At 39.4% G+C, this 19,315-nt stretch overlaps 1 pseudogene; it reads right to left on the bottom strand.

Annotated features, from left to right (window-relative positions):
* The window catches only part of LOC130838443 (zinc finger protein 665-like), a 73,575-nt pseudogene that overhangs the window by 40,699 nt on the left and 13,561 nt on the right, over window positions 1-19,315 (bottom strand).

The following is a 19,315-nucleotide window of genomic DNA, read 5'->3' as shown; positions in this document are numbered from 1 at the left end:
TGGAATATAGGAATAATTCCTGGAGTATGTGCTGAACTTGTGGAGAGAGACAGGAAGTTCTTGACTCTGTATATCAATTCCTGATGCCTGTTAATGTAATCCACCCTGATGAGGGTGATTGCTGTTTTAGCCTAGTACAAATATAATCTGTAATTGTAATTGTGAAATTCACCCACCCTATAAGAATCTCACACACTATTTTCAGGATAGAGAGATGTTGATATAAAACCTCTTTTCATGCGATGCGGCATACATGTAACTAATCCGATGATAATTCTGTAGAGAAACTGTCTGAGAGGCAATGGCTACTGATGAAATAAAAATTCATATTTTAAGGCAAGACAAGAAAAGTTTAAACATAACATTTCCTCTGCCCTTTGGCCTCCTCCCTCCCCTCTTGTGTGCACTGTGCATCTGCATTCGGCATTAACCAGACCTCCAAATAGTAGAAATACCCACTCAACCACAAAGATCATTTTTTCTCCTTTTGGTACCAGCCATGTAACTCTTTAGAAGATAACGTCCCTTTCTCAATCCTGTTAGGGGTCACAGTGACCCACCACTCACCCTGCACGTGCAGACATCTTTGGTGAACTTTATATACAATAACAATATATCATTTCCCTTAAAGATAACAGATTGGTGCAGAACAGATTGATCAGACAAACTGGGGACATAATGGGCCACACGTAATGGAAGTTCTTAGCTTAAATACTCACCACCTTATGAATGTTCCTAGCTATACCACTTGTGTTCTGCCTATTATTATAGGATGACTGTTCCTTGCGTTACCAATGTATGTCTGAGCCTCAGAGAAAAGGCTCCAAAGTCGCCTAGGCGACTTGCAACGACTGAGCAAATACCTAATCCTGTAAGATCAATGATTGTAATAGTATATAACTTTAGATATGGGAAGAAAAACAAAAGGGAATTGTTTCCTGGACCATAACAGACTAGTGAGATAAGCAGTCCAGAGGCCTTTGGCTGCTGTTCACAGGGCCTAGTCCACTAATAGCACACTGAGTAACCCATCAACAAACGCCTCCTCAGACCTGGGAACGAGCATTCCTAGCACCGTGGGACACATTGGTCATGAAATTCTTCCCAAACCTTGAAATGAAGACCGAAAGGGAAGGGGCTGTAAAATAAAGAATGTTGCACACCATCCAGTTGTACAAGAATCAAGTCACTACCCTCCACAGTCACTGACCTACAGCCACCAACCTACAGCCAGCCTGACAGGAATTCCTGGCAAAGATCAGGATGGGAAAACTGGCAGAACTGGCTTTCAGAGAGTCAGGTATTTCCAGGAGAACTTTTTTATGAACCTGGATTCTTGCATCTTCCCATACTTAGAAAGGCACGAAAACCATTAACTGAGATGTCTCTTTCTTTTGATCAGCAGAAACCTTCTACCAAGATGTGTGCCTGACTGCAGGTCGCCCCTTCCCCAGACGGACACATATCCTGGCCTCCGCCTTTACTCTTCAGTTCCCAGAGTTCTCTGAGGGGCTGTCTCCTGGGTGATAATCCTCAACTTGGCTGGTATAAAATTCTCCACTTCTTTCTTATATTTACTGTTGATTACTTTTTCTTTGACACTACAATATAACTATATTCTTTTTCCCTCTTAAGCTGGACAGGTTATCTGCTTAAAATGGATGCAGTACTTTTATCTCCACCTGGGTTTAAAAACAAACAAAAAACATGACAAATCAAAAAAGTCCCTGTGCTCTGATTATGGTGAAACTATTATTCCTCTTTAAATTAGGCAAAGATGGGGCAGGTGCTGGCAGCCTTCCTCTGCCTGGGGGATGCTGGGCTTAGGTGGCCCTGCAGCCAATAGCCACTGGTAAGGGTGATGCAGGCCTTTTATCTGCTTCGCTCCTGGGCTGGCTGGGCCGAGAGGGAGGCGAGAGGGAGGCGAGAGGGAGTTCGGCCTCCAAGCCCAACCCGCCCCATCCCTCCACTCCTGTCCCCTCCCCTCCCCCCATCCTCTTTCCTCTCCTCTCCACTTTCTCCTCCCAAACCTTCTCTATCCTCTCCTCCTTTTTGCCCTCCTCTCCCATCTCTCAATCACTCCTCTCCTCTGCTTTTCCCTCTCTCCCCTTCTTTTTCCTCTCCTCTCCCCCCCCCTCCCAGGGCACACGCTCCCTTCACTGTGGCTATCCGGCTCTCCTCGCCTCTCCCCACCCCTCCCCTCTCTCGGCCAAGCCTCTGTAGAGGCCAAGCTTCTGCAAAGTGCCTTCCTAACCTGTTCCAGTTACTCCTACGCTGACCCTTCTGTTTTCTAGCCGGCAACTCAGAGGGGATTTCAAAGCACGTGACTGCCACTGTCTGGCGCAAATTCTCTTGGTTAATGGGCCCAACCACCCCCTACTTTCCAGGGTCGCTAAGGACCACTGCCTGGTCCAGAGTCACGGTTCCAGAGGAAGGGAGAGTCCTAGTTCAGTTCCTTGGTGTCCTAGTTCAGTTTACTACGCACAGACCTCTGTCCTCCTGCCTTTGGGTGGGCTCCTCCCCTGCTTTCAAGGGGGCGACCACAGAGCTTTCCTCTCTGGGTTTTCTCAAGACGCATCTAAGCGCCTAGTCTGTGTCAGGAAGGTAAACTCAGTTCCGCGTGGATGTTTATCCCCTTTGCTCTTAGAGTAAGTGGACGGTATCAGCAAATATTCATCATCCACTGTAGCTTTCTTCCTTGTGGACAATAAAGGAAGAGATCACACTTACCCTCCCACCGCACCCCCCCCCCCAAAAACAGAAATTAAGCAATAACCATTTCAGAAAAAAATTAACATTATGTTTATGGGTTTCAGACCAAAACGACCTGGGACTTGACAGTGCAGCTTCAGATGTATTTTGTGATATTTCTCTGTTAAGAATGTTTAAATGTCAACCATAAGCTCACACCAAACCTACTAGTTAAACTTGTTCATTGCACTTGTTTCCATGCCTTCTGGATGTCCTTTGGAACACTTATATTTGAGTCTATTTCAATAATTATTACATTGTTCCTCATAGAGTTTCATTTCAATTACATCCTATGTAATCAACAATAACAGTCTCTATTTTACAGTGTTTTGTCTCATGCATGTTTCAAAGCCCAGAGATCAGCGCATCATACTAGAGTAGGAAGATTTTGGTGGTTGCTCTCATTTTATGCTTGTTCTTGGGATAAGGTCAAATGCACCTCTATTAACATCTTCATATCAAGCCATTCTTGCCCCTATAAACCCAACGCTTGGTCTGGGATAAACTTTCTTATAGGATTTTATGGTAGTTGGTGTATTATCATCTTATTTGCATTTTAAATATTTATTCATAGGTAACATTGGCCTATAAAATAAACATATAGACAATTATAAAATTGCCACCATCACAATTATTAATGAAGATAAAACCATTTAAGAATGGCAAAGGACATCAGTAAAAAAAAAAAAAAGTATGGATGTTGAAGACATGAAGAGTAAAACTGACTACCTTTCTTTATATAGGATCGTGGTGAAGAGGCTTGTCTGCAGCTAGAAAGGCTCACTTTCTGATGCTGCCACCTCGGGGGATGTGTCAGGATGGTTCTCACAATCTGTACTTAGGGTCTCCTCGTCTGGAAAATGACAACAACAGTACTTATCTCAGAGTTGAAGATGCAGTGTTGTTACATACAAAACAATACCACTTATGCAACCACTTGTTAATGGAAAATATGAGTGTTTCTGAATGAAGAATAGTGAATTTCAATTGTCATGTCACCGGTAACACAACTCACATATTCCATCTAACTCTAGGAGGTGGAAGAATGGCCTCCAGGGATTTGGCAATAGGGGTTATCTCCTTATCACAGACTGTAGTTGGAATCTTGGGGAATTTCTCTTTTCTTTATCAGAATGTCATTATTCACCTCAGGGCATACAGGTTGAAATCCCTAGATTTGATTCTCAGGCACCTGATTTTTGCCAATACCTTGGTACTCCTTTCTAATGCACTTCCCCACACAATGGCAGCCTTTGGGCTGAAACATTTCCTCAGTGACTCTGGATGCAAACTTGTTTTCTATGTTCACAGAGTGGCCACGGGTGTGTCCTTCAGCACCACCTGTCTCTTAAGTATCTTACAGGCCATCATGATCAGCCCCAGAAACTCCACATGGACAAATCTTAAAGTAAAAGCTCCCAGGTACACTGGCTTCTCTATTTACCTGAGCTGGATTTTGCACTTGCTTGTAAATATAGTTGTTTTCAAATATGTGTCTGGTAAATGGCACACCACAAACATCACAAAGCAGAAAGATTTGGGATACTGCTCTAGTACTCTTCTTGACAAAAAGACATCCAAACTCTTGGCAGCTTCTTTAAACCCTCCTAGTACTTTGTCTTTGGGACTCATGATCTTGACCAGTGGATACATGGTTTTCATCCTGTACAGACACAACCAGCAAGCCCGACATATTCACAGGACCAACCATTCAACCAGATCCTGTCCTGAGACCAGAGCTTCCCAAAGAATCCTTGCCTTGGTGAGCACCTTTCTATCTTTCCACATCCTCTGCAGCACTTTTGCAACTTACATAGCGATTTTCAATAATCCCGGCTGGTGGCTGATTAATATCTCTGCGCTAATGCGTTCATGCTTCCCCACTGTCAGCCCCTTCCTTCTCATGAGTCCAGACACCCATGTATCCAGGCTCTGCTCTGCCTGCTGCAGAAGGAATACCCAAGTCCCTAGTCTGGTCAGAAAACTCTAAATTTTCTATGTGTATTCACAACATAAAGTCCTTTATTGATTGTTTTTGCTGAGTTCAGCCCCACAATTAGCAGTCACATCACAGACAGTGGTGAGCAATAGACTGTCTTCAGAATTTAAAATATATTAGTTGTGCAATCACTATGGAGAGCAGTATGAAGGTTCCTTAAATAACTAAAAACAGAACTACCATATGATCCAGCAATCCCACTCCTGGGCATATATCCAGAGAAAACCATCATTTGAAAAGACACATGCACCCCAATGTTCACTGTGGCACTATTTACAATAGTCATGGAAGCAACCTAAATGTCCATTGACAGAGGAATGGATAAAGATGTGGTGTATATATATATATATATATATATATAGACACATACCACATATATATATATATAATGGACTATTACTCAGGCATAAAAAAGAATGAAATAATGCCATTTGCAGCAACATGGATGGACCTAGAGATTATCCTACTAAGTGAAGTAAGTCAGAGAAATACAAATATCATGATAGCACTTATATGTGGAATCTAAAAAAAATGATACATGTGAACTTATTTACAAAACAGAAACTGACCCACAGACTTCAAAAAATAAACTTATGGTTACTAAAGGGGAAATGTGGGGAGGAGAGATAAATTAGGAGTTTGGGATTAACGTATACACATTACTATATATAAACTACTCAACAAGGACCTACTGTATATAGCACAGGGAACTCTACTCAATATTCCATAATAACCTATATGGAAAAACAATCTGAAAAAGAATGGATACATGTATAACTGAATCCTTTGCTGTACACCTGAAACTAACACAACACTGTAAATCAACTACACTCCAATATAAGGTAAAAATTAAATTAAAAAAAAGCAAAAATAAAAAAATAAAAATAAAAGGTCTAATTAACACACACACAAAATAAATAACCTAAGAAGAGATCTCGTCATTTGAATTGTTTGTGGTTGGGGAGAGATTGCCATGTTTTTTCTGTATTTTCTGGAAAAAATTAGCTGAATGATGAAGACAAGGTAACAAAGTAAACACACATGTCTTGAGATTTTCTAAAAAATATTTTTAGTTGTGATGAACTACACATAAAATCTAACATTTTAACTATTTTTAAGTGCACATTAATTACATTGATATTGTTGTGCAACTGTCACTACCATCCATCTGGCATGATTCTCTTTGTCTAGCAAACTGTAACTCTGTACACAATAAACAATTACTCCCTATTCTGCTCTCCCTTGCCCCTGGCAACCACCATTCAACTCTCAGTCTCTACGAATTTGACTGCTCTAGGTACCTCGTAGAAGTGGAATCATACAGTATTTGCCTTTTAGTGTTTAGCTTATTTCACAAGCATAATAAGATCCTCAAATTTCATCCATGTTGTAGCATATATCAGATTATCCTTTTTAAGGCTGAATAACATTTTATTGTTGACCACATCTTGTGTCTCTTTGTCAGTGGACACTTGGCTGCGTCCACCTTTTGGCTACTGTAAATAATGTTGCTATGAACATGCTTGTACAAATTTCTCTTTTGAGTGTTCTTTTAGTTCTTTGGGGTATATACCCAGAAATAGAATTTGGGGATCATATGTTAATTCTAGGTTTAACTTTTTGAGGAACTGCTGTGTGTTTTTCAAATTAGCTGCACCATTTCACAATCCAATCCAGCAATGAATAAGGTTTAGTTTCACTACATCCATGCCAACACTTGTTATTTTCTGGTTTTTGTTTTTTTAATAATAGTAGCCATCCTAATGGACGTGAGGTGGTATCTTATTGTAGAAAGTTTTCAAGACAGGAAATCGACAAGTAAAAATATCAACTGGGTATTGGGATATTTAGAGGCTGAAATATTTTGTATGAAGTGATATCTCAATTAGTTTGAGGTAAGACAGGAGTCAGTTTGGACCTCCATGTCCTCTATTGAGGAAATATACCTATGGTGGAATTGTCACTATTTCTAGAACAGCAGAGGAGGAAGGTGAGGGAGAATGACCTTTTTGTTTACGTGGATCTTTCTTTGGGAAAAGATCCAAGGGAACAAAAGAGAATCAGAAAGTGGGGGAAATGGACAATTCCCCGATCACACAGAAAGATTAGAATATACCCTGATTTGTGATTGCTAGATTTGAGGACCCAAAAAATTTAGAGTTTCAACAAATGGACAACATATTCAAACTTGTGTCAAAAAATATAAACATATAAAGGACATTTTTCAGCACTTGACCACGAAGTTCCAAAAACTAAAAAGAATTTTTTAATAAGACATTTTATCATCCATCAAATACCATTGGGAAAACTGTACATTCAGAAATTTTAAAATATTGAAAACCTTAAAGATAGTCACTATTTGTTTAGATAATCAGAATTTATGTATATGAAAAGATAAGAAAATTCTTGTATCAACCTTGTGATATTTATTTAATGAAAATAAGTATTTAAAGGAAATAAGGTAGCTGCAAATTCACATATTAGAAGTTCACCAGACAATCCATGCCCTACAATTCCAATTCAAGACTTTAAAAAAAAGGTATAGTGTAAACCCAACAAAAAAGGCAGAAATGAAAATTATATTGAATATAACAAAATGTTCTTTTGAAATATGGGCTTTAAAATGTGCAAAGACACACAAAGAATACTAATCATAGTAGACAACTACTGATATTTTCCAAACCTGTAGAGATTACTACAAATAACTTTATATTAATTAATTTGAAAACTGAGAATAATTTCCACAAATACAGATCACTAGAACTGAATTAAGAATTAGAAATGAGAAAAATACAAATAATATCAAAACTTTGAAATACTCAACCAGACTGACAGCTTTATAGGAAAATTTCCCACATTTGCCCGGTATTGGCAGTTCTCTTCATTTACAAACTTTTTTCAGTACAGAAGAAAAGATATGAAAATGTGTAATATTGCTATTACATCCCTCATGTTAAGACATCAAAATGAAAACAGTTTGACTTCTGAAGTTTGATGCAAAATGGATCATTAAAATACACAATGTGACTGAGTAGATGTTATTCTAGTAATACGTGATTTTTTTAATATGCATGGTATTACACACCTGCTATGGTGTGAACAATAAGAACATCTACCTCCATTATGCTAATAGCTTCAGAGAAGCACTTGAAACATTTCAACACTCAGTTACATTTATAATAAAATAGAAATCTACAACACAACATTGTAAATTAACTATACTTCATAAAATTTAAAATAAAATATATACCCAGCACATAGGATCAGGAGGGAAATTAATTTTATCTATAGTATCCACCAACAATGAATATAGAACTTTATGTTGATGGTCAAATGTTAACAAGCATTTCTGTTAAGGTCAGGAATAAATTGAGAATTGATCTCTGAACATCACTTCTACTCAAGAATATACTAGAGGGACTTTTCTGGTGGTCCAGTAGGTAAGACTCCATGCTCCCAATGCAGGGGGCCCGGGTTCAATCCGTGGCTGGGGAACTAGATCCCACATGCATGCTGCAACGAAGATCCAACTAAGACCCGGCACAGCCAAAATAAATAAAATAAAATAAATAAATAAATAAATAAATAAATAAAGAATATACTAGAATTTGTAGCCATTTACAGCCAGTAGGTCAGAAGCATGGGAGGCCCAAGACTTGTGACTGGCATCTGAAGTGGGGGCAGTGCTGTGCAACTGAGTACTTAATCCTTTGGGGTCTGTACTAACTACAGGTAGTTGGTGTCGGAATTGAATTGCAGGACACCCAGTTGATGTCAAAAGAGCTGGAGAACTGGCTGGTGTGGGGAAAACCCTCGTATGGTTGGTGTCAGAAGTGTTCAGTGAAACAGCTCACCCCATCATTGATCATTAAAAATGACCTTACATGATAGATAAAGAGTGGGAGGCAGAAAGAAATGGCGTAGTGGTTCTGAGAGATTTTCTGATGGTTTGTTCATTTGTGTTTATGAATTTTCTGTATCTTTGACATGTGGGGGGACCATTAGACCCTGAGGAGGGGAAGACTTGATGCTGCAAGGAAGTCTTAAAACACAGGTTATAACAACAACAAAACTCCCACAAATTCACTTACCAAATTTTAGTCCTTTGCTGCCCTCTATCTGCACCTAGGTGTCTGGAAATTAATTACCAGTCCCAGACAAGGAGGAAGAGGGGATGTCCTAAGCCCTGTCCTCCAAGCAGTTCTGAGAAAGGAGAACATGAGGGTGGGGTGAATAGGAGGGGTGAGAGGCCAGGAGAACATGAGGGTGGGGTGAATAGGAGGGGTGAGAGGCCAGATTCCCTAAGAGTTAACTTTAGAGGGAACCTGGACTGACAATTCTCTGTCAGACCCTGGAAGACTGCAACTATGCAGAGGAGAGATACTCGCATGCATTTACTTGATGTTCAGCAAGGGTGGCAAGAATACATACTGGGAAAAGAAAATCCACAAATTCCAGTTCTGGGTGTATATGCAAAAGAGGTGAAATTAAGATTACAAAGAAATGTTTGCAGTGCCATGTTCACTGCAGCATTATTCATGATAGCCAAGAGGTAGAAACAACAGAATTGTTCATCGATGGATGAGTGGAAATGTATGTTATATATGTACATTTCAGCATTATAAAAGAAACTGCCATTTGTGTCAATGTGGATGAAACTTGGGGACATTATATTATATGAGATAGGCCAGTCACAGGACTGTTACTGCATGACACCACTTATAAGGTATCTAACATAGTCAAGTACATAGAAACAGTAGAATGGTGCCTGCCAATTCCCAACAAAATGGGGAGCTGCTATTCATTGGGTATAAAAATTCCAGTTTTGCACAATTAATTTTTAGCGATCTGCTGTACAACTATATGCATATAATGAAATACACTGTATTGTACACTTAAAAATTTGTTACGGTGGTAGTACTCACACTGTGTTCTTACCTAAAAAAAAAAAAAGCCCCTCCCAAACTTATGGCTAGACGCAGCTGCTGACACTAGACAATTCTATCAAATGTATAAAAAAGAAAAACACCATTTGTACACAATTTCTTCCAGAAAATAGAGGATGAGGGAATACTTTTCAACTCAATTACTGAAACTAGTATTAACATGGTAACAAAAATAAAGACACTTGAAGAAGAAAACAGTAACTACCAACTAAATCCCACATTAAAAAAGATGCAGGGACTTCCCTGGCAGTCCAGTGGTTAAGACGCAGTTTCCATTGCAGGGGGCATGGGTTCGATCCCTGGCTGAAGAATTAAGATCCTGAACACCACATGGCCAAAAATAAATAAATAAAAATTTAAAAGATGCATAAATTGTTACAAAATATCAGTGATAGAAATCAACAATATACAGAAAGAACTATATACCATGACCAAATGGGGTTTGAGGGATGGAAGGCTGTTTTAATAATTAAAAAAATCACTGTAAATCACAACAGCAACAGGTTGCAGTAGAAAAATCACAGGATTCTATCAACTGATGCAGAAAAAGCATTTCACAATCTTCAACAGTCAATTATAAGCTTTCACAGAACCAGGAATAGAGGGAAATGTCCTCAACTTAATAAAGGACACCTGCAGGGACTTACTTTCCTGGTGGTCCAGTGGTTAAGAACCCACCTTCCAATGCAGGGGACGCAGGTTCGATCCCTGGTTGGGGAACTAAGATCCAACATGCCACAGGGCAGCTAAACCCATGGTGCCACAACTAATGACCTAGAGAGCCCACGCGCCACAACTGAGACCTGACGCAGCCAAAAATAAAAAATATTTTTTTTAAAAAAAGAGAGAACAAACTCAAAGTCTTATAACAAACATCATTCTTAATGGTTAAAAATTGAATGCTTCCCCCAGAGACTGGGGATAGGACAAGGATGTCAGTCTTAACCACTATGAGTCGACATGCAATTAGAAGTTACAGCCAAAGAAATAAGGGAATAAAAGTGACACAAATTGGAAAGAAGATACAATAGTGTATCCATCAGCAGAAGGTACTGTTTGGTGGGTTGAATAATCACCTCCCAGCCACCAAAGGATAGCCACATCCCCACCACTATAATCTTTAAGTGTTAAGGATCTTGAGATGAGAGATTATCCTGGATTATCTGATAAACATGGTATAATCAGAAGGGGCTGAGTAAGAAAGATGCAGTTGGAGTAAGTTGTTGCTGTGATGGAAGCAGGACAGAGACAAAAAGATATTAAGGGCTTACCTGGTGGTACAGTGGTTAAGAATCCACCTGCCAATTTCCGGGGGACGGGTTTGAGCCCTGATCTGGGAAGAGCCCACATGCCACAGAGCAATTAAGCCTGTGCACCACAACTACTGAGCCTGTGCTCTAGAGCCCGAGAGCCACAGCTACTGAGCCTGCACTCCGCAACCACTGAAGCACACACGCCTAGAGCCCCTGCTCTGCAACAAAAGAAGCCATCTCAATGAAAAGCCCGAGCACACAATGAAGAGTAGCCACGGCTCTCCACTACTAGAGAAAGCCCGCATGCAGCAACGAAGACGCAATGCAGCCGATAAACAAATAAATTTATTTATTTTAAAAAAAGATATTAAGATGGTACCTGGCTGACTTTGAAGATGGAAGAAGTGGGAAAGCATATAAGCAGTCTCCAGAATTTGGAAAGTGCAAGGAAACAAATTCCTCCCTGGAAGGTCAGGGTTACAGTTCTGTTAACATACCCATTTGAGATGTCTGACCTGAAATGAAAGAGAATAATCTTATTGTTTTAATCCAACTAGTCTGTGGTAACTTCTTACACCCTGATGAAGTAAAATTTATATTTTAAGGCAAGACAAGAAAAAATTAAGCATAAAATTCTGTTTGTTTGGGCCTCCTCCCTCCCTCCCTAATGTGCAGTGTGCATCTGCATCACACATTAACCACAGCTCCTCAAAGATGGGAAGTGCCTGCCCAACCAACTGGAAAGGTCAAAATTTCTTCCATTCTTCTGACACTAGCAATTTACTTCTTAAAAGAGCAGCGTTCTTTCCCAACTCTGTAGCGGGTCATGGTGACTCGCTGCTCGATTTGTATGTACCTACCTGGACTATGTATCCTTGGTGAACTTTATGTAAAATAGCAGTATGTCGTTTTGATGTACAATCCTTTGTCTCAAAAGGGTATATGACTGTACCTTGAACTCTAACAGCTGGAACAGTTCTCAGAGCTTTCTGAGAATCTGCTTCGCGGATTATAATCCTCAATTTGGCTGGAATAGAATTCCCTTTTTTTTTTCTTCTTGATGGATAACTGAATTTTCGTCGACAAGCTGCATTAGGAAACTAATGAAATGAATATACACAAGTCCAAGGAATCTGAAATAATCTCTAGAATAAGTAAGATTAGTAAATTCTGAGGATACAAGATCAACATTCAAAAATCTATTGTATTTCTATGTAGCAGCAATTAACACATGGAAACAAATTAAAAATAACATGTCCAATTATTCAAAACAGAAAAAGTAGAAATATGTGAAACAAAACACTGACAGGATCTTGATGCTGAAATCTATAAAATACTGATGAAAGAAACCAAAGATCAGACAAATAAACAGACACACTATAGCCATTTATTGGAAGGCATAACATAGAAATGATGTCAAAGGATCACAAATTGATAGATAGGCTTAATGCATTTTCTATCAAGATATTTTGTAGACACAAACAAGATTTTTCTAAAACTTATTGTGGAAAGGCAAAGGAACTAGAACAGCTAAAACATCTGAAGCATACATTGGTTGGAATCACTCTCATTAACTTCTAATAAGGTAAAAAGGAATTAAGACTGTGATATTTGTGGAGTGAGACATACAGACCAATGGAACAAAACAGAGAACCCAGAAACAGCCCCACGTGAGAACTTCCAACTGAGCTTTGACAAAGGTACCAAGAAAACTGAATGAAGAATTTGAAAAAATTACACCGTATCAATTTGTTTTCCACACTAGGAAAAAAAAAATGAATCTACACCAAAACTTCACACCTGTACAAATATTACCTCAAAATTGGTCATAGCTTTACACGTGAAATGTAAAACCACAGTACTTTAAATTATAAGAAGAGATTTAGAAACCATAGTATAATATCCTCAGGTTCTATCTATATACCTAAGTTTTAACATATTTTGACTTTTAACTATTCTGCAGTATGCAATATTTCAGGCTAAACTTGAGACTTAGTTATTCCTCGTGTGAATGCTCTGATGTGGATTCTGTTGTGAAAAGTCATGAAGAAATTTAAGATACTCATTACACGTGTAAGGTTTCTCTCCATTATGAATTCTTTGGTGAATCCTGAGGGGACACTGTTGCTTAAAAGCCTTTCCACATTCAGTAAATTTGTCTGGCTTCTCTCTAGTATAAATCCTCTCATGACATCACAGTATGAATGTTTAATAAAAGCCTTCCCCACATTCATTACATTTGTAAGGTTGCTCTCCAGTAGGAATCGTGATGTTCTACAGTTTTGATCTACAGATAAGAACCTTTATACACACATTACATTCTTGTGGCTTCGTCAAAGATGTATATTCTGATGTATAGCGGATTGTGGGGTCTGTGTAAGTCCTCCGTCCTATACATCATATTGATGTAATTTGTCTTTAGTATGGACTCTGGTGTCAATTCATGCTTGAACTTATCATAATAAACATTCTGTCGCACTCATTACATTGGTCAGGTTACTCCCTAGCATGAATTCTCCGATGACTTACAAGGCTTGAGTTTTGAGTGAAGAACTTGCCACATTCACTACATTTATAAGGTTTCTCTCCAGTATGGATTTTCTTATGTCTATTGAAGTTTGAGCAATGAATAAAGGATTTGCCGCACTGATTACATTTGTACGGCTTCTCTCCGGTATGAATTCTGCGGTGACTAGGAAGGCTTGAACTCTGACTGAAGACCTTGCCACATTCATTACACTTGTAAGGCTTCTCTCTAGTGTGGGTTACCTGATGGTAAGTAAGACTTGAATATACACCAAATGCTTTGCCGCACTCATTACACTGGTAGGGTTTCTCCCCAGTATGAATTCTCCGATGACTTACAAGGCTTGAGTTTTGAGTGAAGACCTTGCCGCATTCATTACATTTGTAAGGTTTCTCTCCAGTGTGCATGACCTGATGTCTAGTGAGGTGTGAGCTCTGATTAAAGGCTTTGCCACATTTATTACACTTGTACGGTTTCTCTCCGGTATGAATTCTGCGATGATTAGTGAGGCTTGAACTCTGACTGAAGACTTTGCCACATTCATGACACTTGTAAGGTTTCTCTTTAGTATGGACGACCTGATGGTAAATAAGACTCGAATACACACTAAAGGCTTTGTCGCACTCATTACACTGGTACGGTTTCTCGCCGGTATGAATTCTGCGATGGCGTACAAGGTGTGAACTGTAACTGAAGCCCTTACCACACTCATCGCACTTGTGATGCTTCCCTCTTGTATGGATTCTTTGATGTCTAGTGAGGTGGGAGCTCTGATTAAAGGCTTTGCCACATACACTACATTTGTAAGCTTTCACATCCGTGTGGGTTACCTGACGGTTAGTGAGCTCTGAGCCGTGATTAACTGCTTTGTCATACTCGTCACATTTGTAAGGTTTTCCCCTAGTGTGTGATTTCTGGTCTCGTGTGAGTAATGAAGAATGCCAGAAATCAGTCCCAGATTCACTAGAAATATTGGTTTGGACACTAGGAAGAATTCTTTCAAGTACTGAAACTGAGGAACTGTTGCTGTTAGATGTCTCAACTTGAGGATACTCATAAAATTGCCCTTCAGTTGGAAACATCTGCAGTTCAGCCAGATGTGACTGAAAGCTTAGTCCACGCCTGTTTTCAACAGGCCTGTTTCCTTCATCTCTTCTACCATGTTGAGCTCTTCTACCAGGGAGACTGTTTTCATGGGAGATGGGCATGCCTTTGTCACTTCTTTTGTCACTTTTCCACTGATACTCAAAGCCATGTGTGTTTTTCTGGATTTGCCTGTAGCCATAGTCCTTGGTGTCACAGCTTTCATGTTTTTCCGACAACACTGTTTGCAGTATTTCCCCTGTATGACCGTTCTCTTTTGGTGCTGATTCCTTGATCACACATTTTGGAGAAGTATCTACAAGACATAAAAAACCATGTGTCTTCTATTAATTATGGCTGGGAAAGAAATATTTCATATTGAAGAACATAGTATTATACCAAAAGTACTACACATTTTGAACAGTTAAGATATGTTGCAACCATGATCTCTGATTTTTAGGAACACAAAAGGAATAAGATTCTTTAATAAAGAAAGGGTGATTACATGTTATTCAAATTAATTTTAGGGAAGCCTACTTTATTTTTTTAAGATTTATTTATTTATTTTTGGCTCTGTTGGGTCTTTGTTGCTCTGCACGGGCTTTCTCTCTAGTTGTGGTGAGCAGGGGCTACTCTTTGTCGGGGTGCTCGGGCTTCAGTAGTTGTGGCTCGCGGGCTTAGTTGCTCTGCAGCACATGGGATCTTCCTGGACCAGGGCTTGAACCCATGTTCCCTGCATTGGCAGGCGGATTCTTAACCATTGTGCCACAGGGAAGTCCCCTAGGGAAGCCTACTTTAAACAATCAATGGCTGAAACACTCACAGTGTGCAAACTTATGTTAGCCCCGAAAGAAGGGGTATTTTTGCACTATGACACCAAAGCACATACCACTTCACAGAAAACACATGGCTGTTTCAGATGTGAAGAGATAAAAATACTACGCATATTTACTACGCATATATTACTAATAAATGCTAAAGCACAGTACTCTAATGGTAAATAAGCCATAACAAATGTAACTAAAGAGGAAAGTTAGAAACTTACACTCAGCTAAAAATAACTCCATGCTTGTTTTGCTTTTGTGAAATATGCTTGCTGCACTGAGACAAACAGAAAAAGAGGATGACCTAATAATCCAATGTAACTTTAAGATGTTTTGCTAAAAAATGGAATGTTCTGCACCTGCCCTTGTAAGTTTCTGTTTGGAAACTTCCATGCTCTGTAAACATGTGCAGTATAAAAGTAAAGCTCACCCTGAGCTCGAGGCCCACAACTTTGGAGCGTTAGCTCATCTGGGGCCGCCAGCTTAATAAACCTGAGTTCTCCAACCCTCCGAGTGTGGTGCTTGGTTTCTCGATGGACCGATTTCTGCAATATAACTGATGAATAATGTAAATAAATGGCAACTGAGAATCAGAAAACCATATTTGCACTGTAGAAATGAGGAAGAATTTAATAAAACGATGTTATAAAAATACAATAATTCTCTTAAGACCAGTTAAAAAACTATATACACTCCGAATGGCCATTTCACAACACTAACAAGTGGTGTGAGTCAGTTATACTGCATAATACACACTGAAGCACTATCATCTGTAAGTCATAATGAAAATTAGTAAATAGTGATAAACCATGATGGAAAAGAATATGAAAAAGAATGCATAGATATGTATAACTGAGTCACTTTGTTGTACAGCAGTAATTAACACAACATTGTAAATCAACTATACTTCAATTTTTAAAAAGTTTAAAAAGAAAAAAACACTATTAGAATTAAAACGCCAGTTACAGATGAGGGGATAATAGTTGCAAGATATGTATCTGATCATGGACTTGTGTCCAGGTTATACAAAGAACTCTTAAAACTCAAAACTAAGAAAACAAACAATCCACTTTGAAAAACAGCGAAAACAGGGCTTCCTAGGTGGTGCAGTGGTTGAGAATCCGCCTGCCAATGCAGGGGACATGGGTTCGATCCCTGCTCCAGGAAGATCCCACATGCTGTGGAGCAACTAAGCCCCTGCACCACAACTACCGAGCCTGTGCTTTAGAGCCCGTGAGCCACAACTACTGAAGCCCACGCGCCTAACGCCCGTGCTCCGCAACAAGAGAAGCCACGGCAATGAGGAGCCCGCGCACAACGAAGAGTAGCCCCACTCACCTCAACTAAAAAAAGAAAGCCCATGCACAGCAAAAAAGACCCAACACAGCCAATAGAATAAATAAATAAATACATAAATTAAAAAAAAAAAAGAAAAGAAAAACAGCGAAAACAGATATAGTTAATATCCTGTGATAAATCATAATGGAAAAGAACAGGGAAAAGAATGTATATATGTATAACTGAATCACTCTGCTGAACAGCAGAAATTAACACAACATTGTTAATCAAGTACACTTCAATTAAAAAAAATAAAAAAATTTAAAAAAAGTTAAAAACAGTAGAGGGTAGGGACTTCCCTGGTGGCACAGTGGTTAAGAATCCGCCTGCCAATGCAGGGGACACAGGTTTGATCCCTGCTCCAGGAAGATCCCACATGCCACGGAGCAACTAAGCCCGTGTGCCACAACTACTGAGCCTGTGCTCTAGAGCCCACGAACCACAACTACTGAAGTCCATGTGCCTAGAGCTTGTGCGCTGCAACAAGAGAAGCCACCACAATGAGAAGCCCCTGCACCCCAACAAAGAGTAGCCCCCGCTTGCCACAACTAGAGAAAGCTGTGCACAACAACAAAGACCCAACATAGCCAAAAATGAATAAATAATAAATCTTTAAAAACAAACAAACAAACAATTGGTTTAAAAAAAAAAAAAAGAGTGGAGGGTAGGCAGTAATTGGCACGTGTGCATTTGTACTTGCCAATCTGCGGGAAGATAAATGTATTCGGGCACTTAAAACGCTGACCTGGGAAGAGAAGAGAAACTGACTCAGCAAGTAGCATAATACTGTCCCTTTCTTAACTATAGAACATGGGGGCAAAAAGGAAGAGATTTAAAAGGGAGGCAGTGCAGGCACTTCTCTGGTGGTCCAGCGGGTAAGACTCCAAGCTCCCAGTGCAAGGGGCAAGGGTTGGATCCCTGGTCAGGGGACTAGATCCCACATGTGGCAACTAAGAGTCCACAGGCCACAACTAAGACCCAGTGCGGCCAAAAATAAATAAACAAGAAATAAATAAATAAAAGGGAGGGAGTGCAATGATGAGGGAAGAAACCAGGCCTAGAAACACAGAATAGAATAACTGCTGCCAGGGGCTGGGGGTTATGGAAGTGGGGAGAGGTTGATAAAAGGGCACACAACTCCGTCATAAGATGAATAAGGTCTGAAGATCTCACGTATAACATGATGACTATAGTGGATAATACTATAAAACTGAAATGTGCTACAAGGGTAGAACTTGTGTTCTCACCAAGGAAAAAAAGTAAATATGTGAGATAACATAAGTGTTAATTAACTTGATGGGAATCCTTTCACAATGTATATCAAATCATTGTGTTATACACTTTAAACATATCATAATTTTATTTGACAATTATATGTCAAATAAAGCTAAAAAACAATTTCAAAAATTCATCCACTGCCTGTCTCCTTCTGAACACATACAGCATAGTGTAATATGCAGACACCTAGCTCTTTTCCAAGAATTACTGAATCAAAAGCACAAGGACAGAAAAAAGGGAACTGGATATTTTAAGCTTGTCATAAGATTTTATGCATATTTAAGCTCTGGAATCACCCTCGATCATGAAATGGGAAGATCATACGAAGAAAGGACAAATTCAAAGCCCTGCTGCATTATGAAGCTTTTCATTTCTGAGTCAACAGGGCTTTGATCTCAGTCAGGCAATGCATGGGCTCCCAAGAGGCACACAAGGGAAAATGCAAAGATACCCAAGGGCAGGTCCTGACTTCTGGAGGGAAGTTATCCTCACCCACAGAGATGAGGTTCCTGTAGGTCTCCACCATCACGTCCCTGTACAAGGCCCTCTGAGCAGGGTCCAGGCATTCCCACTCCTCCTCAGTGAATTCAATGGCCACATCCTTGAATGTCAACCGTGCCTGAAATGAAAATACATTTCACCAATGGGCCATGAGGAGAGACTGTATTTTCACATAAAATGAGGAGAGGGTGTAAGGAATTTCTGAGTGAGATATATGTCCCTAATTTTGGTTTATTTTACTTTTCCATAAGAGGTTATGATAGGCCCTAAATCAGCATGGATTTCCCATTTTTGTGGACAATACAAGAAACACACACACACACAATCGACACAGGATTATCTCTATAGAATGTGAGATATTATGCTCCACACACCAAGTAATATTCAATGGCTAGAGGAACTAGAGCAGGAGTGACATCTTCAGAGATGACAATGTCTATAGTTGCTTTAAAGTCTATGGTGATGACAGGAACAGTAATCTCAAAAACTGAACTCTTCTCACGTGCTACGCACTTCTCTAAATGCTTTGCGTGTACTAACTCCTATAATAACATAATAGCAAATATTATGAAAAGAATCTAAAAAAGACTGGATATGTGTATATGTAACTGATTCACTTTTCTGCACACCTGAAACTAACACAACATTGTAAATCAACTATACTCCAATAAAATAAAAATATTAAAATAAACAAATAAATAAACAAAATAGAAACCGACTCACAGACATAGAAAACAGACTATGGTTACCAAAGTGGAAAGGTCAGGGGTGGAGCGGGGATAAATTAAGAGTTTGGGATTAACATGTACACACTA

The sequence above is a fragment of the Hippopotamus amphibius genome, chromosome 16 (assembly GCF_030028045.1).
Source record: "Hippopotamus amphibius kiboko isolate mHipAmp2 chromosome 16, mHipAmp2.hap2, whole genome shotgun sequence".
NCBI lineage: Eukaryota > Metazoa > Chordata > Mammalia > Artiodactyla > Hippopotamidae > Hippopotamus > Hippopotamus amphibius.
This window is presented reverse-complemented; position numbering and strand designations above follow the sequence as displayed.